Below are 25,085 nucleotides of genomic sequence, written 5' to 3' on the forward strand. Positions count from 1 at the left end.
AAACATTTCTTGCATCTTCTTAATCTTTGCCTCCATTCTTTCCCCAAAATCTTGAATCATCTTCACTATCATTATTCTGAATTCTTTTTCTGGAAAGTTGCTATCTCCACTCCATTTAGTTGTTTTTCTGGGGTTTTATTTTGTCCCTTCATCTGGGATGTAACTTTCTTCTTTTTCATGCTGATTAAGTTTCTGTAATGTGGTTTTGTTTTAGTCCCTGTGTGATTGTGGTTCTTCTTGCTTCTTTTGTCTGCCCTCTGATGGAGGAGGCTAAGAGGCTTGTGTAAACTTCCTGATGGGAGGGACTGGTGAGCATGCCCTTGCTCAGTTCAGTTCAGTTCAGTCACTCAGTCGTATCTAACTTTTTGTGACCCCATGGGACTTCAGCATGGCAGGCTTCCCTGTCCTTCACCATCCCCTGGAGTTTGCTCAAACTCATGTCCATTGAGTCAGTGATGCTATCCAATCATCTCGTCCTCTGTCATCCCCTTCTCCTCCTGCCCTCAATCTTTCCCAGCATCAGGGTCTTTTCCAAAGAGTCGGCTCTTCACATCAGGTGGCCAAATTATCAGAGCTTCAGCTTCAACATCAATCCTTCCATTGAGTATTCAGGATTGATATGATCAGGTTAATGGTGAGCTCCAAGAGGGTTAATGTCAAAGGGGACCTTCCCAGGCAGCTGCTGCTGTCTTCCCATCCCTGTGGTGAACCCCTGCCAACCTCCACCTCCACAGGAGACCCTGCAACATTAACAGGTAGTTTTGGTTCAGTTTCCTGTGTGGTCACTGCTCCTTTCCTCTGAAGCTTGGTGCATGCAGGGTCTTGTTTGTGCCACCCAAGACTGGAGTTTTTGTTCCCCCAGTTCTGTGAAAGTCTTGTAATCAAATCCCATGTCCTTTAAGATCAGATTCCCTGGGGATTCCTAGTCCCTTTATCAGGTATGCAGCTGGGAAGCCTGATGTGGGGTTCCAAACCTTCACAACAGTGGGAGAACTTCTTTGGTATTAATGTTCTCCAGTTTGTGGGTCACCCACCAGGTGTGTATGAGATTTGATTTTACTGTGGTTGTGCCCCTCCTACTGTCTCACTGTGGCTTCTTCTTTGCCTTCATATGTGGGGTATCTTTTTTTGATAAGTTCTAGTGTCCTCATGGAGGAGGAAATGGCACCCCACTTCAGTACTCTTGCCTGGAAAATCCCATGGATGGAGGAGCCTGGTAGGCTACAGTCCATGGGGTCACGAAGAGTCAGACAGACTGAGCGACTTCACTTTCATTTTTCACTTTCATGCATTGGAGAAGGAAATGGCAACCCCCTCCAGTATTCTTGCCTGGAGAATCCCAGGGACAGAGGAGCCTGGTGGTCTGTGGTCTATGGGGTCATACAGAGTTGGACACGACTGAAGCGACTTAGCAGCAGCAGCAGCAGCAGCATTCTCATGTCCATGGCTGTTTAACAGCTAGTTGTGGGTTTGATGCTCTCGCAGGAGGAGATGAGTGCATGTTCTTCTACTCCACCATCTTGAACCGGAAGCCTGTTCTAGCTCCTTCTTTCCCAAGCAGGCAAGTCTCTAGCCAACTGTGTGGGCCTAGTAGGCTTTTTATCTATCTGTCTTCCTAAGCATTTCTGTACAAGAAGGTAGGAGCAGTGATTGGGTGAGATTACTAAGGTCCCTCTCTTCTGAACAATCAGAATCACACTTCTCAGTGCTTCATACTTTGCTACCTTCCATGTACTCTTTTGTTTCATGAGTCAGGACATTATGTGCATGTATTTTTATCCACATGAAGTTACATCACAGTTCAGCCTTCCAAATGTTAAAGCTGGACTTCAAAACAAAAAATAGCAAATCTTATCATAGCCCAGTGTTGTGGTTGGGTAAATATCTACTCTTAACCATCTTTTCTTTAATGATAAGCTGTGGTTTAGATTTGGAGAGGACTGGAAGGTGACTTTGTGTATATATAATTCTCAGGTTTATTATAGGATCAGTCAACCAAGTCATGTCATTTTTTCCCACCCTGAGCCACTGTAGTTATCCACACTCCATATGTTGGACTCTCTTTCTCTGAGGTCTGGAAGTAGTTCCATACAAGGATGATGCCATCAGGGAACTTTACACATACTATATTAAGAAAGAGTCTCAAAAATATAAGCAAAAACAGCGTGATGATACAAACTAAAAATAGCCACAAGGAAGAAATTTCAATAGGAATAAAACACCACGGAAATATTCCTGTTTTTCTAAAAATTGAGACAGCAAATGATGTGTCCACGAAGGCAATGCACATAGGGGAAAAATGGGAAGCTAAAGAATTGGGACGGGAGGGAAGTACTGACAATCTGAGACTGCAGAGAAACCAGATATTTATACATAAGCTTTGGGCCTGGGAAGAAATCTTGTTTTGTAAAGAAACAAATTCAAATAAGTGATATAGGATAATCCTCTGTAAATATGATTTATGTGTAAATGACTATGCAAGAAAAATAACCTGTAACCACTTCTCCCAAGGTCTTTTAAAACAAATAAGTTCTAGGATACCTGTAATGGATTAAGTAATGGCATAAGTAATTTATGATAATTGGACATACCCCCCCACCCCCGCAAAATAGGTATGTACTGGGGGAAAAAGATATAGCAACTTGCCTATATGACAGCTAGAGCTTTCAGGGAATGAATGTAGAAGTCGTTTTGTTCTTATGTGCTGTTTCAGACCTCAGAGCTCTAGCTTCTGGTGCAGGCTGGGTTCAAGGGAAGGGTACGACCTATCTTGGCCTGTTCGGGTGACACACTCATGTGGATGTCAATTTTGGGGTTAATTCTCAGCCATGTGAGGGACATAGGGAAATTGGGAAGGAAGAATTCTCGGTCTTCCCTCCTTGTTCACATTCATCTACTCTTGATGGCTTCCTTTGATTCCTGAAGGTGGGATCTCTAGATCCCTGTTTAGAATCTTGTCCCAGTAGTTTTCAGAGAACCTGGGAACTTAATTCTGGACTTGGGGTGAGAAGCCAAGCAGAATTTCTCTGCCTGTCTTTCTCCAGAGTCAGGTCCCATGGGGCTGGTTGCCTATATGATACCCTTAATTTGGTGACCTGTTGATGGTGCCCCTGTTTTGGTGCAGGGCTTTGATCCTTGATATCCTACCTTAAACACCATCTAGGTGACTGTCATCCAGGTGAGCCTCTCCTTGCTTCCCTAACACCTCATGCTCTTTCATTCTGACTCTTCAGTATTTTTGTTGCAGCTTCTCCCTCCACGTCCTCCCCTCTCTGATTCCCATTCTTTTTTTACGCGATTCTGCTGTCTTCTCCTTCCCCATCCTATTTTCCTCTGTTATGTTTCCACTCTATTCCCATGGTGCATACACCCAACTCTATTAGAAAATGTATCAGTGTCAGCCCACTTGTGTAAGTCACTCACTGGATTGTGAGCTCCTTGGAGATGGATTCTATATCAGAAAACCTCAGGAAGTAATGGTTGGATTAATTCCTTTACTTTCCCTGTTTTGGCTTTCTGTTCCAGTGACCTGATTTGTCCATTCCAGATATAAGAACTAGGACCCTGTCTTGCCAGCTAGTAACCCTGTTTAACAACCAAAGTTCATGTACTAAACCTTGGTGAATTCAGGGCCTTCTGCCTGTGGAATCATGCAGTTCTTGTCTTTTGGCACATACAGTTGACTCCTGAACACTACTGGTTTTGAAGTGTATAGGTTCATTTACTGGATTTTTTTCAGTAGTAAATACTACAGTACTAAATGATCTGCAGTTGGTTCGGTCTGTAGATATGGAGGAATAGTGAATAAAGTGGGCCAACTATAAGTCAGATGCAGTGGAGGTTGATGCCCCAACCTCTGTGTTGTTCAAGGGACAGTTATCCTTCATCTTATTTCATTGGTGAATTAAGGCTGAAAAGTGCTCCATGGATAATTACATTTTTTTCTCAAGCCAGCTCAGCTTGTTTTTGTCATTAAGAGGTGGCTCTCAGTGCTTCTGTGATTCTTATGGGTGGGTCTAGAGCAGTTCCTAAAGTTTAGTTCCTGGGAACCCTGACTAAGAACACTTGAGATTCTTAAATAAAAGTGAAAATTCCTAGGTTCTTCACCTTTAGAAATTCAGTAATAGAATATAGATGCTATGTATGTGCAGGCGTGGTGTCATAGGTGTGTGACCTGCACAGTTGCCCAGACCTGTGCTTAGAAGGGCCTTGAACTTGGCTGAAAGCTCTAATAGTGCTGCCTTGAAATTCTTCATAATTTTAAACCAAAGGACCCTGTGTTTTCATTTTGTGGGCCTCAAAAATTATGTAGCTAGGCTGTGTGTGTATGAGACTAATGTTATAAATATTCATTTTGAAGAAACAACCACCCCCTGACTTTCTTCAGAAACCTACCATGATGACTTAAAAAAGTAAATTCTTAATGTTAGTGAGGATATGAGGAAAAGAGCAGTCTCATTTATTACTGTGGTAGTGTAATTTTCCTAGAGGGAGATTTAATTTTATATACATTTAAACCCTTAAAAAGTTCCCTTGGATTTGAAATTCAAAATCATAATACATTATTTTCCATATCTGTGCCCTTAAGGCTAATTTTTTTGTTTTGACTTTTATTACTTTTATTTCCAAATTGTATTCTTATTATGGTAATACATACCCACAGTTTAAAAATCAAGCAGTACTAAAAAGCTTATAATGAAAAACAGCAGTTTTCCTACTTTGTCCCTCCTCACCCCTAAATTCTACTTCCTAGAATTCATTTAACTATATCTTCTGGTATTTACTTCTCTATTTCTATGCTTCTTATTGATTTATCAAATTTAATCTCTTAACTTCCTGTTATAGTTCAGATGATTTATCTCTCTTACACCTTCCTATAATCATTCTACTATCTCTAATGTATATCTCTTTTTGCATCTATTCTTAGAAATTTATTGGTTTTATATGCATGAATTTTCAGGTTTGGGGAATTACAATGTTATATTAATATATTTAATAGTGTCTTACTTTTTCCGTTGTCTGTGTTGGTTTATACTTGCATGTGTATCAGATGGTGTGAAGAGGTTTATTAAATGCCGCACTGTTAGTACAGAAAAGGATTAATACCAAACTCAATATCTGTTACTAGAGGATGGATTAAACAAATATAATAGAATACTCTGCCACAATTAAAATGCACAGACTAGATCTTGTCCCTGGTCAGCAGGTGCAGAACAGGTCCAGGTGGCTCTGTTTCTGTGGGTGAAGACTGGAAGATCACCCGACATGAGCCCTCTGTGTGGGCCATGTGTGGAGGCTAGGCAGGTGATCCATAGTGTCTCAGCGCACCTAGGTGCCCAAACAATGCCCTTCCCTCTCTGTGCTTCTCTGGCCCAACTTGGCCATTACTTCCTGGGCTTCTCTTGAGTCACTTTTCTCTCTGGATCCCAGTCTTCGGAACTCTCCACTTTTCCTTGTTCCTTTCCTGCCTCTTCCAGTTTCAGCCCGTTCCCATTGGGAAGAACTCCAATAACCTATATTAAAACAGGGACAAATCATTAATACTTGAAGAAATGTTTTCATGCCTTATAGTCAACTCTTCTGTTATAGAAAAGAAAAAAAAGGGCTAGATGTTCAAATATATGTATATACAGCCAACATTTCATACTGCTACATTTAATTCATCTTTATGTCCTTTCCTTCTTTGTCATAACCTCTGTTCCCCTCAGGGAAGAAGGCTTAGGAAGTTATGATTATAGATCCAAGCTCCAGGAAGGTAAACCTGCCCCCAAACCAGTGATAATGTAGGTCTCCAAATGAAGACTGGTCACATAGTAATTTGCTATGAACTAGAAGTTAATAATTTCCCTAGACCTCCTGTTGGCAACTTACTACTTCAGCTACATAAAGACTGTCCTGTGATACCCAGAGACTAAATTTACAAGTCCAAGTTTATTACTATGAATGTTAATTAGCTATATAGGAAGCTCTCAAGCTACGCCCTCACCAAGTCTCTCAGGAGCCCTGTGGAGGCAGCCTCTGAATTAAGTACAGGAAGATGTGGGTCTCTGGTAAGGACCGGGCGAAGCTGCCTTTTTTACTGGTATGGCAAGTCTGTTGCTTACATCAGGCTCATAGCCTCAGTGGAAGCTTCATTCTTTGCCTGTTGGCTCTTAGCTCTCAAAGGTTTCCCAGAGATTTCATGGTACCTTAAATAAGGGGAATGGTAGTAGGTTGAGGATGGTAAAGAGGTACAGTTAAAGGGATAGGAAGGGTCTACTAGATACGAACCCAGGTCTGCGATTTATTGTTCTTACCATACAAGTGCCTGAGAAGGAACACATCTAAATAATTAGATAAATTCAATATCTCTTCGTTGCTCTCCTCTTTCTTACAGACCTGGTTAGTGTGGTGGTGTGTTCATTGTTCAGTCATGTCCTACTCTTTGCGATCCCAAGGACTATAGCCCACCAGGCTCCTCTGTCCATGGACTTCTCCAGGCAAGAATACTGGAGTGGGTTGCCATTCCCTTCTCCAGCAAATCTTTCCAACCCAGGGATTGAACCTGGGTCTTCTGCATTTCAGGCAGATTCTTTACCATCTGAGCCACCAGGGAAGCCCACAGACCTGTTTGGGGATGTCTTTTGTTGCATAAGTGAGAGTAAAAGGTTCTTGCATATATAGGCAAAGCTTTGTTTTAGGCCAGTTGAGACCCTGACCTCATTCATAGTTTGCCCCACTTTTTTTGCAGTTAACACCCTACTTCATCCATGCATTTGTTCTTGTGCAACAAATGTTATTGAGCTTCTATAAAATGGCAGGTCTAGTCCCTTGCACATCTGAATAATACAGTTTTGCAAATGTGTACAAAGCTCTCACTTCTGAAGGCTGAGCAGAATCTCACATGTTTCTGGATGGATTCCATTGAGAGCTTAACAATTTTACAGAGTTCTATTTATGTGTAATCAGTTTATTGATCACTTGTAACACAGTTGGATGAGCATAAATATTTTGACTCTCCCCCCTGCTCCTGTCTCCAACTTCTGTTTCCAACCAGGCTTTGTAGAATTTCTGTTTCCTGCCTTTAAATGATATTTGGGACAGAGTCCACAATGTTTCCTTCTCTTTTAATCATTAAAAGTTGAGACCTCCCCTTTGCTGGCCCTGTAGTGGGTAAGACTTGTGGCTTTGGGGATACAAAGATCAGTGGGGACAACAGTTTATTCTTGTGATTTTCCTCCTACTCCAGTTCTTTGCATTGGGGAACAGGGGTAGAAAGACAGTCTACTATTTTACTATTTTCCTTTTCTACTTTAGCTACCTTGGAAATTATGGTTGAGAGTGGTAGTCTGGCTCTGAAATTTCTCAATGCTTTGAGAGTTAGATCTTCAAGGTGTTGAAGTGGGTAAGAAGAGGGACAGAGGCAAGTAACTCTTAGCTCTATTGATAGCCTTGTTTGTAGCCCCTTGTGAGTGGTTACCATAGTTCTCTTGCTGTCATTGACAGATTTTGGGTGCAGCTCCGGTGCACGCATGAGTTCTTTGGAAGGCCCTGTAGACCCTCCCTGACAGTTTCTTGACATGAAAATGCACAGTCCCCTTCCTCTGAGATTCTACTCCTGAGAGATCTTGGCACTCTTCGGCTGCTAGACCTCCCTTGTCGAGTTGCCCTCAGGTGGGGAAACTGCAAATTATCTCAAGTCCAGCCCACTCAGTGGATTTATTTGATCATAAGAAATTTATATGTTCTTGTCATGACATCTACCCTGTGTTCTGATCACCATGTATTCACCCTGTTGATAAAGCAAAGATTCTACTCTAAATGGTATAAGATGCCCAGACACACACCACCTGACCCTGGATGGATGAGATTGGCAGTTGTCTATTAGTCACTTATTCACAAGGGAAAAGGGCACCATATGCCATGCAGGCCTACATGTGGTTGTCCTGGGAAGTAGAAGGAACCAGAAAGGCTTCCTCTTCATGCATAAGGAACAGAAGAACTTACCAATCACTGAAGACTTTGGCACTCAGAATGGAGAAATCCTCTCCTTGCTTTCCTGCTTTCCTGGTAGTTATTTTATTTTTAACACCAGTCCCACATGCCTACATCAGGATCCCATCTGGTGTGATTCTTCTCAGCTCTCTGCCCGAGGTAGACTTTTCTCCCTCTACACATTCTCCCTGAGTGAATACATTCATTCCCATTAAAAAAAAAAAAAAAACCCATCCGTATACTTATAATTCCTACAACTCTATCTCAAAACACTTTCCTGAGCCCCAGATCTATGGATCCAGCTTCATGGATGCTGCCACTTGAATACTCAGAGACCCTTCAACCTTAAAAGTCCAAAATCAAACTCATTGTCATTGTCTTCATATCCCAGCCTGCTTCCCTTCCAGGGTGTTCTGTATCGGTTAAGGACACCACAGTCCACTTAGTTGCCAGAAATCAGAAGTCTCAGGGTCCTTTTTGAGTCCATTATCCACCCCACCCCCATATTTAATCCGTAACCACGAGATGTTGGTCTTAACCTCACACAAGTCTCAAATTTGTCCATTTCTCTCCATCAGCACCGCCTCCACACCAGCCCAGTATCTACCACTGTGTGTCTTTTGTGGTCCTGTAATGGCTTCCCAGTCAGCCTTTTTGCCAGTCTTCCCCTCTATAATCTATTTTTTGCTCTGCTGGCAGAGTGAACTTTCTGAATAGACCACATCACTGATTTACTTAAGAACATTTAAATACTCTTCATCGTCTTTAGTATATATACTCTTTGCTACGAGTTATAAAGTCCTTCATCATGTGATTACTGCCAACTTTCCAATTTGCTCTCCTGTCTTTGTCCCATGAATTTTATATGCCAGCACTACTAATCTTTTCATAATTCAGTTTTTCTCTTACATACCTTTGTAAGTGCTGCCTCCCCTGCCTGGAATATACTTTTGATCTTGCATTGCCAGACCTTTCTTCAGCCTTTCATCCAGTTGACTCCTACTAAACCTTCAGATCTCAGGCTTAAACCTTACTTCCTCTGGTAGCTCTTCCTTGACCCTGGTAAGGAAATGTGTTCCCATAACATCCAGTATTTCTCAAATCATGAGATTTAACACTTTTTGCTTAATTTTTGGACACCCCTCCTAGCACCATGAAGGCAGGGTTTGTGATGTCTGAATATTACTCTAGCCCAAGTGTCTAACATGAAATATACCTTTACTGAACAGGTTAAATTTTACTTAGCTTTGCTAAACTGCAGCTCTAAAAATGGGAATAATGATACTTATCTCCTTAGGTACTGTCAACTGCCCCATAAAAAAAAAAATCTGGGAATAGATGTATAGAGAAATGAGAACATCTAGGAGGGACAGAGGTAAAATTAGAACCCTTACAGTCGGATTTCAGATTCTTGTTTTTCACCTCTGTGCAATGCTCTCTCTCAAGGAAGCTACTTTTCAGGTAATTCTATCTATGGTTCCTCTGCTTTTATTCCTCTACTGCAGTTTGGAAATAGTATATAAGAAAGGTTTGCTGCTACAGTTCAGCACACTGACATCTCAGAAATGTGACAGCTCATATCTAGAAAACAAGAAAAGAAAAAAAATAATCACAAGAGAGAAACATGAAATTTCCAAAGCAGAAGAGTCTGTGAGCTCTTCAGAACAAAGGCAGAAGCTGCTCTCTGGAGAACGTGGATGCTTCATAGCACAGAAGAGCAGTGGACACTCATCAATACTTAGTCATCAAGAAGCAGTTTCAAGTGTGCTCATTATGCATTTAACTTTCATATTTGATAAATATTTATTGATCTGTCTTATGCAGAGAACTGTGCTACGTACTGGGGATACAGAAGTGGTTCTTCTGTCAAGGGGTTTGCTGTGTGGTAAGGGAGCAGACTAGGAGGTGGGCAACTTTAATGCACTGCTAAGGCAGCCATCAGCTTAGAGAGTTGTGGCAGCTCATGGCAGGAACACTTCATAAATTATTTAGAGAAGACTTTTTGATAGAAGTGATGTCCAGGATGAAACCAGGATAACTCACAGCATATAATGTCTTTCAAAAGGAGAGTACAGCATTTTTCAGAAAGATTAAAGATGAGAAATGGTGGTAATACAGAGATGAAGACATAGTTTAAAGTCTACTAGTGGATCTTGGTATCAATCCTAGTTCTGTCAGTTACCAACTGTGTGACTTGAAGCAAGTCAGTTAACGTTTTTACCATTAACCTAAAAAGTGGGATTAAGAGTGCATCTTTATAATATTACTGTAAGAAGCACATGGGATATTATATTTGAAGACTGTCATGAAATGCAAAGTACCAGAAAGTTGAAATACTATTATTAAGTGAAATCATGTAGGTGAGCATAGTGCCTGCCCTGTAGTAAACACATGGTAGTCATCTTCCACTATACACCACAACACTTGAAATTCCTCTTTCCTTTGGGGCTGAGATTCTAAAGAGTGAGAGCCAAGTGACATAAGTCACTGATCCATGCCTCTGTGTCATCTCCTGCCTCTTTCTCCCCTCTCTCATTTTCCAGAGATAGATGCTCCCCACCACCAAGCTTTTTATGGCTGATGGTTTGTATTTCTGTGTTTTCTTTCTCCTCTGATACTACCTTAACGTTAGGATGAAATAGGGGCTGGAAAATGAGGTGGTGAGAAATTTGAGGTGGTGAATGGCCAGCAACAAAGGGGCATAGTCTTTGCTCTAGAATGACTCAAAATCTAAAACTGTGGAAGGATTTTTGGCCTCATAATGGATTTGTCATTTCCCCAAAAGTATAATACCTTGGAGGCGCCTTGATTCTTTCCCTCAACCCACCCCTAGTTTTTATTGAGTTATACTTGATCTATGTTTGCTGTTCTAAGTTGCTTCAGTCATGTCCAACTCTGCAACCCTACGGACTGTAGCCTGCCAGGTTTCTCTGTCCATGGGATTCTTCAGGCAAGAATACAAGAGTGGGTTGCCATGCCCTCCACCAGGGGATCTTCCTAACCCAGGGATAGAACCCACGTCTCTTACGTCTCCTGCATTTGTAGGTGGGTTTTTTACCACTAGTGCCTCCTGGGAAGCCCCTAATTGGCTTATAGCATGTGTAAGTTTAAGGTATACAACATGACAATTTGATATATGCAAACCATTCAATATCACAGTAATCCAAGTCTATGCCTCGACCAGTAACACTGAAGAAGCTGAAGTTGAACAGTTCTATGAAGACCTACAAGACCTTCTAGAACTAACACCCCAAAAAGATGTCCTTTTCATTATAGGGGACTGGAATGCAAAAGTAGGAAGTCAAGAAACACCTGGCATAACAGGCAAATTTGGCTTTGGAGTACAGAATGAAGCAGGGCAAAGGCTAATAGAGTTTTGCCAAGAGAACGCACAGGTCATAGCAAACACCCTCTTCCAACAACACAAGAGAAGACTCTACACGTGGACATCACCAGATGATCAACACCGAAATCAGACTGATTATATTCTTTGCAGCCAAAGATGGAGAAGCTCTATACAGTCAGCAAAAACAAGACCGGGAGCAGACTGTGGCTCAGATCATGAACTCCTTATTGCCAAATTCAGACTTAAATTGAAGAAAGTAGGGAAAACCGCTAGTCCATTCAGGTATAACCTAGATCAAATCCCTTATGAGTATACAGTAGAAGTGACAAATAGATTTAAGGGACTAGATCTGATAGACAGAGTGCCTGATGAACTATGGACAGAGGTTTGTGACATTGTACAGGAGACAGGGATCAAGACAATCCCCAGGGAAAAGAAATGCAAAAAAGCAACATGGCTGTCTGAGGAGACCTTACAGATAGCTAGGAAGAGAAGAGAAGTGAAAAGCAAAGGAGAAAAGGAAAGATATTCCCATCTGAATGCAGAGTTCCAAAGAATAGCAAGGAGAGATAAGAAAGCCTTCCTCAGCGATCAGTGCAAAGAAACAGAGGAAAACAACAGATTGGGAAAGACTAGAGATCTCTTCAAGAAAATTAGAGACACCAAAGGAACATTTCATGCAAAGATAGGCTCGATAAAGGACAGAAATGGTATGGACCTAACAGAAGCGGAAGATATTAAGAAGAGGTGGCAAGAATACACAGAAGAACTGTACAAAAAGGATCTTCATGACCCAGATAATCACGATGGTGTGATCACTCACCTAGAGCCAGACATCCTGGAATGTAAAGTCAAAGCATCCCAACGAACAAAGCTAGTGGAGATGATGGAATTCCAGTTGAGCTATTTCAAATCCTGAAAGATGATGCTGTGAAAGTGCTGCACTCGATATGCCAGCAAATTTGGAAAACTCAGCAGTGGCCACAGGACTGGAAAAGGTCAGTTTTCGTTCCAATCCCAAAGAAAGGCAATGCCAAAGAATGCTCAAACTACCGCACAATTGCACTCATCTCACATGCTAGTAAAGTAATGCTCAAAATTCTCCAAGCCAGGCTTCAGCAATACATGAACTGTGAACTTCCAGATGTTCAAGCTGGTTTTAGAAAAGGCAGAGGAACCAGAGATCAAATTGCCAATATCCGCTGGATCATCGAAAAAGCAAGAGAGTTCCAGAAAAACATCTATTTCTGCTTTCTTGACTATGCCAAAGCCTTTGACTGTGTGGATCACAATAAACTGTGGAAAATTCTGAAAGAGATGGGAATACCAGACCATCTGACCTGTCTCCTGAGAAACCTGTATGCATGTCAGGAAGCAACAGTTAGAACTGGACATGGAACAACAGACTGGTTCCAAATAGGAAAAGGAGTACGTCAAGGCTGTATATTGTCACCCTGCTTATTTAACTTATATGCAGAGTACATCATGAGAAATGCTGGGCTGGAAGAAACACAAGCTGGAATCAAGATTGCTGGGAGAAATATCAATAACCTCAGATATGTAGATGACACCACCCTTATGGCAGAAAGTGAAGAAGAACTAAAGAGCTTCTTGATGAAAGTGAAAGAGGAGAGTGAAAAAGTTGGCTTAAAGCTCAACGTTCAGAAAACTAAGATCATGGCATCTGGTCCCATCACTTCATGGCAAATAGATGGGGAAACAGTGGTAACAGTGTCAGACTTTATTTTTTTGGGCTCCAAAATCACTGCAGATGGTGATTTCAGCAATGAAATTAAAAGACGCTTACTCCTTCGAAGGAAGGTAATGGCCAACCTAGATAGCATATTTAAAAGCAGAGACATTACTTTGCCAACAAAAGACCACCTAGTCAAGGCTATGGTTTTTCCAATGGTCATGTATGGATGTGAGAGTTGGACGGTGAAGAAAGCTGAGTGCCGCAGAATTGATGCTTTTGAACTGTGGTGTTGGAGAAGACTCTTGAGAGTCCCTTGGACTGTAAGGATATCCAATCAATCTATCCTAAAGGAGATCAATCCTGGGTGTTCATTGGAAGGACTGATGTTGAAGCTGAAACTCCAATACTTTGGCCACCTCATGAGAAGAGTTGATTCATTGGAAAAGACCCTAATGCTGGGTAGGATTGGGGGCAGGAGGAGAAGGGGACGACAGAGGATGAGATGGTTGGATGGCATCACTGACTCGATGGACATGGGTTTGGGTAGACTCCGGGAGTTGGTGATGGACAGGGAGGCCTGGCATGCTGCAGTTCATGGCGTCGCGAAGAATCAGACACGACTGAGCGACTGAACTGAAGTTACTGTGAAGTGATTACCACATTAAGTTTAGTTAACATCTATTACCACATGTTGTTACACATTTTTTTCCTTGTGATGAGAACTTTTAAGATCTACTCTTTCCTGTTGTTCAGTCATTCAGTCATGTCCAACTCTTTGTGATCCCATGGACTGCAGCATGCCAGGCCTCCCTGTCCATCACCAACTCCTGGAGATTGCTCAAACTCATGTCCATTGAGTCAATGATGCCATCCAACCATCTCATCCTCTGTCGTCCCCTACTCCTGCCTTTAATATTTCCCAGCATCAGGGTCTTTTCTAATGGGTTGGCTCTTCATATCAAGTGGCCAAATTAATGAAGCTTCAGCTTCAGCATCAGTCCTTCCAATGGATATTCAGGATTGATTTCCTTTAGGATTGAATGGTTTGATCTCCTTGCAGTCTAAGAGACTCTCAAGAGTCTTCTTCAACATCCCAGTTCAAAAGCATCAATTCCTCACTGCTCAGCCTTCCTTATGGTCCAACTCTCACATCCATACATGACTACTAGAAAAACCATAGTTTTGACTCTGCAGACCTTTGTTGACAAAGTAATGTTTCTGCTTTTTAATATGCTATCTAGGTTTGTCATAGCTTTTCTTCGGAGGAACAAGCATCTTCTAGTTTCATGGCTGCAGTCCCCATCTATAATGATTTTGAAGCCCAAGAAAATAACGTCTGTCACTGTTTCCATTGTTTCCCCATCTATTTGCCATGAAGTGATACGACTGGATGTCATGATCTTCATTTTTTAATGTTGAGTTTTAAGCTAGCTTTTTCACTATCCTCTTTCACCTTCATCAAGAGGCTCTTTAGTTTCTCTTCGCTTTCTCTCATAAGGGTCGTGTCATTTACATACATGAAGTTATTGATATTTCTCCCAGAAATCTTGATTCCAGCTTGTGCTTCATCTAGCCTGGTGTTTTGCATGATATACCCTGCATAGAAGTTAAATAAGCAGAGTGACAATATACAGCCTTGACATACTCCTTCCCAATTTTGAACTAGTCCGTTGTTCCATGTCCAGTTCTAACTGTTGCTTCTTGACCTGCATACAGGTTTCTCAGGAGGCAGGTAATGTGGTCTGGTATTCCCATCTCTTGAAGAATTTCCCACAGTTTGTTGTGATCCACACAGTCAAAGGCTTTTGTATAGTCAATGAAGCAGAAATAGATGTTTTTACAGAATTCTCTTGCTTTTTCTATGATCCAGTGGTTACTGGCAATCTGACCAATCTGACCAGAGGTCAGCTTAAGCATCTGGAAGTTCTCGGTTCACGTACTGTTGAAGCCTAGCTTGGAGAATTTTGATCATCACTTTGCTAGCATGTGGAATAAGTGCAATTGTGTGGTAGTTTGAACATTCTTTGACATTGCCCTTCTTTGGGATTGGAATGAAAACTGACCTTTTCTAGTTCTGTGGCTACTGCTAAGTTCTACTCTTAGCAACTTCCTAAGTTGCTGAGATCTACTCTTAGCACCTTTCAAATATGCAGTATAGTATTGTTACCAAGTCATCATGTTGCTTCTTACAGTCTCAGAACTTAATTTATCTTATAACTGAAAGTTTGTACCTTTTGATCACTTTCATTTAACACCCCTATCCCTTCCTCTTGCAACCACCCAAACCAGAACCACCTGTTCTAGGTTTTTTTTTTTTTTTTTGAGTTTTTTTTTTTCTTTTTAAAATTCCACATACGAGTGAGTTCATAAACTATTTTCATTTTTCTGACTTATTTTACTTAGGGCATTATGATAAGTGTCCTGATTCTTAATTTTATATGGCATTTGACTCTTTGTTTAAAAATTTATTTTTTACTAAATAAGATTTGAATGTCCTCAAAGATTTGGTGGCTCAGATGGTAAAGCGTCTGCCTGCAATGTGGGAGAACTGGGTTCAATCCTTGGGCCAGGAAGATCCCCTGGAGAAGGAAATGGCAACCCACTCCAGTATTCTTGCCTGGAAAATCCCATGGACGGAGGAGCCTGGTGGGCTACAGTCCATGGAGTCGCAGAGTCAGACACAACTGAGTGACTTCACTTCACTTCACTCCACTTTGAAGGTCCTACCCTAGTATGTGTAGGAATGATTTTTTTTTATGGTAACTCCATGTCCTTTATGAAGAAGGAAATGGCAAGCCTTTCTAGTATGCCTGCCTGAAGAATCCCATGGACAGAGGAGTCTGGTGAGCTATAATCCATGGTGTTGCAAACAGTCAGACATGACCTAGTGGTTAAACAACAACAACAACAAGGGATTAGTAGCACAGTGACTAAATTAATACTGACCATGAGGAGGGTCTTGAAGCAACTTGGCTTATAGCGGTTGGCTTATAGAAAATCCAGAGAAGGAGAAATTACGGACCGAAGTGACCCCACCTCTGTGAATCTGCTTATTACTTTGTTTTTAGGTGAAGGCCAACTGCAAAGAACCCAGAAAGGCATAATAGATGTGTATAGCTGATCAAAACATGCCAGCAAGTCCAAGCCTAGTGCTTGGTACATAGTTGGTGCTTGACTATTATATGAGGATTTAGTAAGCACCCATTCTACCTAGCACTTTACTAGTCATGGGGCATAACAGTGAGAGAAACAGTTCTGATTCTTAACTTTATATGGCATGTCATATATCTGATCCTGATACACTTTTTGATTCAGTGATAGAAACCGACTCATAAGCAACAAAACCACAATGAGAAAAATGCTACCCTAATATAATTTTGCACAAAGAACTATAGAGGCAAATAAAAAAGAGTAACTAATTTCCTAGCTGGGAATGAGGTAAATGATGCTGCTGTAGAAAATGTAAGGTAGCATTTATAACTGGATAACAGTCAGTACAGAATAAATAAGGTAAGGGGATTAAAAATGCTTTTTGATGACTAGTGAGGCAGAATTAAAAACACTGTATTTATAAAAGGGGTCTTTCATACTTTCAGAGGAGACAGTCTCATTTTGGAGGAAGACATGCCTCCACTCCTCAGGGGGTGCTGTCTTTAGGCATAGGAGAGATAGCTTCATAGAGGGCTGATCCTAAGAGCACAGTCAGGGCAGACTTATGGCAAGTCCAGGATTTTCAAACCCAGCTCTTGACCTTTCAAGAGCTTCTATAGGAAGACTTGCTTCTATGATGCAGAAATTTCGATGACACAGGACAGAAATTAGAGGTGACCAGGCCTTGGAAGAAGTATGGTCTTCCCACCTAGATTCTCTGAAGTCTGTAAAGCTAGATCTTACTGTAGATGAGTTCCTTGAAAGTTACCTACCCTTTCTCAGTACAGGGGAAAGGAAGTCACTCTCTTAAGTAAGAAGACAGAATTAAGGGATGAGCAGAGAAGCAATTTTTTTAAACACAAAATACTTTAGTAGAAAAATGCACAGGACCAGAGTCTTTAACTCTCCCTAGCACCACCCAAGGCAACAGTATAGCAGGTATGTCCCAGTGGCATAAAACCAGAAAAACTCCCTGGAAGCCTGGGGGAGAAGGATTGTTTCCTTAAAGGATACCTAGTAGAAGTAGATATAAATATTATTTTCTTTTTTAGCCTTTTTTTTTTTTTTGGTGAATTGAGTGACTAAACAAATCTCTGAACTACTTCTGACTACTGGTGCTGTTGGTTTTGTTCTAATTCTTCTTTATGGTACTATCCAGGAAGTGCCATGGTGTGTGCCAGCAAAGAATATCTTTATGGTTCTCAATCCAAAAAATATATGGCTCTTTTTGACCAATTCGTTATTCTTCATGATGATTAGAGAGAAACTGATTCCATGAAGAGAACCAGCAGCTGAGAGAACAGACTAGCACAGTCAGATTGGAGAGGTAAGAGTTCTTCACAATTTATAGCCCTGGCTAGCACTCTGAAGATATTGGATGGAAGCAAAGGCTCTAGTATAAACCAAATAATAAAGGCTGAAATTCTGAGGCCTAAATCAGTGATTTCCAACTTTATTAATTAAAAAGAAATAACACACATCTCATCTTTCTCAAAAGTTCTTCCTTGCTACTGACTATTCTTACCTTGCTGGGTAGATTTTGTCCAAGTGTTATTTCCTGTAGGTTGTATTATGAAAGTAATAGAGATTAAAATTTTTTCAAACATAAAATATTCACATTAATATGCTTTAAAGAACTCCACTGCCCCACCATGAAAATTTGGATGTGCTTTTTAAAAAATCATGCCCATCTTCCCTGACCTCTTATATACTCAAAAAATTGAAAATGCTTGGACAAAAGTTTGAGATATATGGAGACAAAGTTGACAATTTTTGTAGTGAAGGTGTTGAAGCAAGATATGCACAGCTCATTACAGGACAGATTGCACAAGACAGACTTGCGGTTGAATGCATCAAGAACACATACTGTTCTTTATAAAAAGGGTTGATGGATTAAAAAATGTTTCTGCCCATAGCTCTGCATGGGGCATCCTTGACCTCCTTGTTCCTCAGACTGTAAACAACAGGGTTTGGCAGAGGAGTGACGATGGTGTAGGTCACTGAGAGAAGGAGGTCTTGTTCTACAGAGTTTTCTGACTTGGGCTTGAGATAGGCAATGGAGGCACAGCCATAGTGGACAATGACCACAGTGAGTGGGAGGCACAGGTGGCAAAGACCTTCTTCTGGCCTTCAGTTGAGGCACTCTAGAGGATGATGGAGATGATGAGGATATAGGAGATGAAGACCAGGCCCGTGGTAACCAGGATCACAGATACACTGACAACAAAATTGATGATCTCATTGGTAGTGGTATCAATACAGGAGAATTTTATGACAGGGAGAGTGTCATAGAAGAAATGACCAACCACTCTGTGATGGAAGGGTAAAGTAAGTGTGGATATTGGACAGCTGCCATGGCCAAGCCAATACTGCAGTCTCCGCTCATCAGCTGGATGCACACCCTCTTGTTCATGATGAGTGTGTATCTCAAAGTGTTGCAGATGGCCACGTAATGGTCATACCCCTTCCCCGTGAGCAGAAAACAGTTGTTGATGGCTAAGGTAAGAAAGAAGAATATTTGAATGGTACAGCCTGCCAGGGAGATTGGCTGGTTCTGGGCTACGAGGTCAGAGAGCATCTGTGGAATGGTGACCAGTGTGTATATGGTCGTGTGTGTATGGTCTCTGAACTGGCCAGCATTCTTCAGAAGAAGTATATGAGAGTGTGGAGGTGATGATCAGTGCGGATGATGGTCACAATGATGGCATTGCCAGCCAAGGTTAATGTGTACAGGATGAGAAAAACCATTAAGAGGGTAATCTGGTGTTCATGGAATCTGGAGAATCCTAGGAAAATGAACTCTGTCACTTCTGTGAGGTGTTTTCTCTGCATTCTTCAGTTTCAGTGTCTGAAAGCAATACAAGGAGTCAACATCAAGAAATTTCCATTGTGGTGTGGACTCTAGAAGAGGGATAGAGAGAAGGATGTAGAGGACAGACAGATATGCACACGTGAGCCTATGTCCTCTCTGTATAATCAGTAAGTAGGGTGCTGGCATAGCTTTATGGCTTCTTTAGCCCCCTCCCTTTTTTCAGTTTTTGCTGTCTCCATTATCTTTTGTTAAGCCTCTAAGGGATGACCAATATGTGAGACTACTGCACACATCCTTTCAGGTTCTTATGCTGAATATGTTGTTTTTGTAGAGAGTGGATGAAAGACTGTTTTGTTTTAATGCCATATAAGCCACAGTACCCTTGAGTGTACACCATCCTAGCTTTGCCTTTCTCTTCTAGGGAAAGTGTGAGAAGTTGGAAAAACAAAATGGAGATGAGAGAGTTAGACTTACTGAATTAAAATCACTGGTGCCACTTAGGAGAAATTTCTGAGAACAGTGTACAAAATTAATCTCAGGAGAGCTGGTCTTTAGGGACACATTAGCAAGAGTGAAGATGAAGGATTTGGGGCCCAGCCCAGATGGTCTAGGTGAGACAAACCATTGGCAAATTTGCTTTGTTGTAAAAGTATTAACAGGGATTTGAGGGTTTAGGGGTGAGTAAACAAAGGAGAAAAGGGGAAATTGTTGGAAAAGAGAGGAAGATCAGCAACATGTCAGAAGGCTGGACCTTGAATGAAAGAAATAGCAATTTCTTTTTGGCAGAGGGAACTTAAAAATAAAAACATTGTAATAATTGATTTAAAATTGTTTGCTAAATTATGTTGTTGTTGTTCAATTGCTAAGTCTTGTCTGACTCTGTGACTCCATGGACTGCAGCATGTCAGGCTTCCCTGTCCTCCACTGTCTCCTGGAGTTTGCTCAATTTCATATTCATTGACTCCGTGATGCTATCCAACCATCTCATCCTCTGCCACCCTATTCTCCTTTTGCTAAACAATATTGTGTTGTAAAGTTTCCCAAGAGCCCTAAACCTTCATTTAAATTTGTCATGTGTACAGTCTTGAGTTAGTGGTATTTGGGAAGTGGAGAGAGGTGGGTGATAGCCATGCAGAAAAAGGGTACCATGTGCAAGAGGTGAAATCCAAAGGCAGGAAGAAAAACTTCTTGCTGGTAATGACTGGAAGAAACACAAGGACCTCTCTTGTTCTGTTCTCCCTTGCAAGCACATACAGTATTTCCTGGAAATTTGGTGAGGGACTCTGGGATTGCCACCATATTTAGAATGGTAGTTTGAATCACTTTCCACAAGGAACAAGGTCATATGAGAAGGCTGGAGGATTTTGGAAAATCTAGAAAACTTCCACTAGCAATCTAGGAATCTAGATTCTTAGTGAATCTTTCCTGGGAATCTAGGAAGCACAATATAGAAAATGTGGATATTCTGGAAAGTATTCCGTCATGGAATATAAGGAGGCAGACATTTAGAGTAGAAATGAGGGGGACTTCCTTGGTGATCCAATGGTTAAGAATTCATCTTCCAATGCAGAGGACATGGGTTTGTTCCCTGATCTGGGAACTTAAGATCCCACATGCTGTGGGACAACTAACTAAGTCTGTGAGCTGCAACAAAGAGCCTGTGTGCTGATACCACATGCCGCAATGCTGATCCCATGTGCTGCAACTAAGACCTGACACAGTCAAAAATAAATGTTAACAAAATAAAGTAGAAATGAGTGTGCCACTAAATAAAGTAACTTGTATTAAAAAGGCTGCTGAGATACCAACTGGATAGATAGAGATGAAAGCGTCAGTGCAACTCTAAGCTTTTCAGGAAGAATGAGAGTTATACAGCTGTGGCTCCTTAAAGGAAAAATTCAGTTCATCAGTCATAGTAGCCACATTTCAAGTACTAACAAAGAACATGTGACTAGTGGCTACTCTGTTGGGCAGCACACATATCAAACATTTCCTTCCTTGGTAAAAGTTGTGATGAACACTGCTGCTCTGGTGGATTACCACAGACAGACATGTGGAATGCATTAAAAGCAAAAAAAAAAAAAAAAGCTATTTAAAGAACAATAACATGGTATGCTGCCATATGGTTAAAAATATGTGTGTGTGTGTGTGTGAATGCATATTTTTATATATGAAGATGTCTGAAAGAATATACAGCTGATATTATGGGTTAACCATTATGTTTGAGTAGGGGTGAGATTATACGAAACTTTTTTAATGGCTGTATTGACATTGAGGATTATGGGCCTTATTTTAAATTATTTAAACTCTGAGTATAAAAGTATAGCTCATAGTATGGAGAAGTAAAGGAGGATGACAGCTGAAAACAGATATTAAATTGAGTAAGAAAGAGGTCACTGGTGATGTAGTGGCCAATTTCAGTTGAGTCTTGGACTAGAAAGCTAGGTTACAGTGAGGAAACGGAAACTTTAACATGTCATCGATGATAACATCAGATCTTATGTGCTTTCCCCCTTTACTGATGAACGTATTGCAATGAGTTACAAAAAATAGTTAAGAAGGAATTGAGCCAGGAAAGCTGCAGGCATATTTGGAGCCAGAGAAGAAAAAGAAAATAGTAAGCTGAATTGAGTTGAAAGAGAAAGAGAAGCGGAAAAAAAAAATCCCTGGAGTCTTTAGGGCCTGAAAAATACTGCTTTCACCCCAAATGAGCCAGATTTGTTGTTAAGCATGCCTCAGCTAATTATAAAGTTACCTTCTTCAAATAAATTATAAAGTTATAAAGAGGATGGCTGATGACCAGGGAATGTGGCCCAGGTACATAACCCCAGGAGAAAAAAGAGAGGGGAGAAATAAGTTTATTGCCTTTGGTGCACATTTGAATTGGATTGAACAGACAATGAAAGACTATCTTAAGGCAGGATATTCTTAGAACGTGGTGAAAAAATGCAAAAAGAAGGCCAGATCAAGACGTGTGGGAATATGTAATGCAAATGTTCAATGCAAATGTTCAAAGCAGTGTTCTTTCCATGTGCATTTATTTAGAGGCAAGGTGTGTAGTAGGCGAGGGAAGAGTGAAGCCCTGTCACTGGAGGGAGCTATCATTTCTTCTGCCTGAGTAGCTCAGGTACAGCCCAAGCCTCAACATTCCATTCGGACAAAAGAAACAAATAGCGCTGCAGTAACTGGGATTCACCCTCCATAAAGTGCAGGCTTCTCTGTGACTCAAACAGTAAAGAATGTGCCTGCAGTGAGGGAGACCTGGGCTCAATCTCTGGGTTGGGAAGATCCCCTGTAGGAGGCCATGGCAACCCAACTTCAGTATTCTTGCCTGGAGAATCCCCTTGGACAGAGGAGCCTGGTGGAGTACAGTCCATGGGGTCACAAAGAGTTGGACACAATTGAGCGACTAAGCACAGCAGTAGCTTCCCTGTTGGCTCAGACAGTAAAGAATCTGCCTACAATGTAGGAGACCCGGGTTCAGTCCCTGGGTTGGAAAGATCCCTTAGAGAAGGGAATGGCAACTTACTCCAGTATTCTTGCCTGGGGAATTCCATGGACAGAGGCTACAGTCCATGGGATTGCAAAGAGTTGGACATGACTGAGCGACTGAGCACAGTGTACTTTGGTGATTGGCTGTACTTCCTAGGCTGGGTGTCATATGCTCATCACACCTGGAATGTTTCTCTAAGCTTTCTTCTCAACGATTGTTCTACATGTCAGGAGTTCTAGGGTGTGGTCACTCCATCTTGTCACATCTTCAGGGATGTTGTGGCATGAAGGAATAAGATGGAAGATGAAGGAGAGTTGCTTCCTATCTCATTTTTTAACCTGTCTTTTTAAAAAGCACGATCCAAAATTGTTACCGTAAAGATAGGTGTTGTTGAAATAACCAGCACAGGGCTGTTAACTGCCTCTGGAGGTGAGGGAGGCCCCAGTGAAGGAGATGGGGAAGTATGGGATGTGGGAGTAAATCGCATTACATTCTTACCTGGAGTCAATTCAGTGAACAATCCCCAGTGTTCACCTTGGGAGGAGAGAAGTTGCAGAGGGCACCATGGTGCTGAAGTGGTGTGTGGAAAGGGTGGGCTGATTATACCAGTGGAGATTGTCTGGGATGAGTTCTCAGCAGTTAGAACAGGTGTCAGTGTGCTCAAGGATATTTTTAGCACCAGATGATCACCCCCTTTCTTCATCTTGGTTACTCTCGTGAGCCAGCCCAGCCAGAAGTGACTGCAGCTGGACACTGGAGCAGCAGCCCTTCTACCATCCAAATCTGCGTCCTCTCTGTGCCTGAACCCTAGGGGTGTTTCTGTGTAAGTGACACACTAGTAGACAATCTCAAAAGCACTATATAGAACAGAAAGGAGCTTTCAAAATGATTTAAACACTCCAGAAGGACAAAAACCCTGTGGGGGAGTAAGGATACTGAAATGTGCTCATGCATCAAAATTTTAGTCATGAAGCCGATATTCTGACTAGAGGAAAAAGAAAAATAAGATAGAGGGGAAAAGCACAATTTGAGGGTGTAAAGGAAATACCATTTGCAAAGGGAAGAAATTATGACAAAACCCATGGATTCTTAAAAATATCTAGATCTTTATAAGCAAAATCTGTGCTTAGAAACCGAATCTGTGTTTAAAAAAAATAAACTATGCAAGGTAGGCTAAGTCTCTATAATTGTATTTTGAGTTAAAAGGAGTCGTGCTGCTAAAAAAAAAAAAAAATGACGTCTTTTGCCAGGCTTTCCATCTTGTCCTGTCCTTTCTTTCCCTTTCATTAAAGAAAATAGATGTAAGGTGCCAGGAATGAAGAAGCTGACTTCTTAAGTAACTGATGACTATGTGAACTATTTGAATAAACAAGAGAGTGATGACTTTTCTTGGGGCAGAAGCCTTCCCATACCCAGAAAAATCCACCCCCTTACCTTCTTGAGTCTGTAGAATCTGCCTGTGCTCTTTTCTGATTATAGGGCATAGCAGGCAATTATGACTTATTTACAAGAAGTCACTGCAATGCCAAGAAAACTGATTGTCATTTTTTGCTAGATAAATAATAGAACCAGGGTCTCCTGCATTTCTGGCAGATTCTTTACCATCTGAGCTACCAGGGAAGCCCTGGTAGAAACTTAGTATCATACAAAACTCAGCCTTATCAGGGTCTGCTGCTGCTACTGCTAAGTCTCTTCAGTCGTGTCCGACTCTGTGCGACCCCATAGACGGCAGCCACCCAGGCTCCTCTGTCCCTGGGGTTCTCCAGGCAAGAATACTGGAGTGGGTTGCCATTTCCTTCTCCATATTAGGGTCTAGGTCAGCCTTATTACTTTATTATATCACTCACAGTTCATTGCACTTTGGCTGAAGCATAAGCTGACACATTCACACTGAGCAAATCTGACCTTCAAGGAGCAGTCCCTTTAAAGTCTGACTTGGAGGGGACTCTCAGGAGTATTCCTGTGGTCTAGCTCTCATCTCCTGGGTTTATTTGCCAAGAGACTTACTGTGTATCCCATGAGTCTGAATGGAGTCAGAATCCTGAAATGAGCCTGGATATCTCATTACAATTGGATCATGCAGGGAACACTGGGCAAGCTCTGGTCTCACATGGCCTGACTTTTTTTTTCTCCTGGAGAAAAAAAAAAACTCACCTCAGACAAAGATGTGTTGAATGTCACATGGCACTATCTTTTGTTCTTTTGAATCTATGTTAGTGTGTTGCCCTTGCTTAGTTACTCTCAATGAAAATGTACTTGTGTAAAAGTCAGATGTGATGACTCTCAATGTCTATGTGAAGAGCTTTACCCTATTTCTGCTACTAACAGGGGACATACATGGGTTTGGTTAGGTAAGGGGTAGGTTTGGGAGCAGAGGCTGAAAATAGAGCATGAATTTTTCTGTTTGTAGGAATATACCAAGAAGTTAAGGCAGATGGTTTAAAGATTTAGGTAGTAAGTCTCAGTCTCTTTTATGTCATAGCTGGCACTTAGCACTTGTTGTTCAGTTGCTATATTGTATCTGACTCTTTGTGACCTCATGGACTGCAGTGTGCCAGGCTTCCTTGTCTTTCACTATCTCCTGGAGTTTGCTCACATTCAAGTCCATTGAGTT

At 41.4% G+C, this 25,085-nt stretch overlaps 1 protein-coding gene, 1 long non-coding RNA gene and 1 pseudogene across 2 annotated transcripts in view; 1 reads left to right on the forward strand and 2 right to left on the reverse strand.

The window, feature by feature from the left end:
* LOC145505216 (uncharacterized) overlaps positions 1-25,085 on the forward strand; it is a 204,012-nt gene that overhangs the window by 65,986 nt on the left and 112,941 nt on the right. The gene's annotated exons all lie outside the window — the stretch shown is intronic.
* On the reverse strand, positions 5,050-24,918 carry LOC145505579 (uncharacterized). The gene is made up of 6 exons (XR_014053122.1): positions 24,626-24,918; positions 22,970-23,278; positions 9,369-9,555; positions 8,888-9,033; positions 7,987-8,162; positions 5,050-5,513 (listed from the first exon to the last, which is right to left on the reverse strand). It is a non-coding gene; the product is annotated as an uncharacterized LOC145505579 (long non-coding RNA).
* LOC145507779 (olfactory receptor 10J5-like) lies at positions 18,060-18,777 on the reverse strand (annotated as a pseudogene).

The sequence above is a fragment of the Giraffa tippelskirchi genome, chromosome 5, assembly GCF_054371585.1.
Source record: "Giraffa tippelskirchi isolate mGirTip1 chromosome 5, T2T-mGirTip1v1.2.pri, whole genome shotgun sequence".
Classification (NCBI taxonomy): domain Eukaryota; kingdom Metazoa; phylum Chordata; class Mammalia; order Artiodactyla; family Giraffidae; genus Giraffa; species Giraffa tippelskirchi.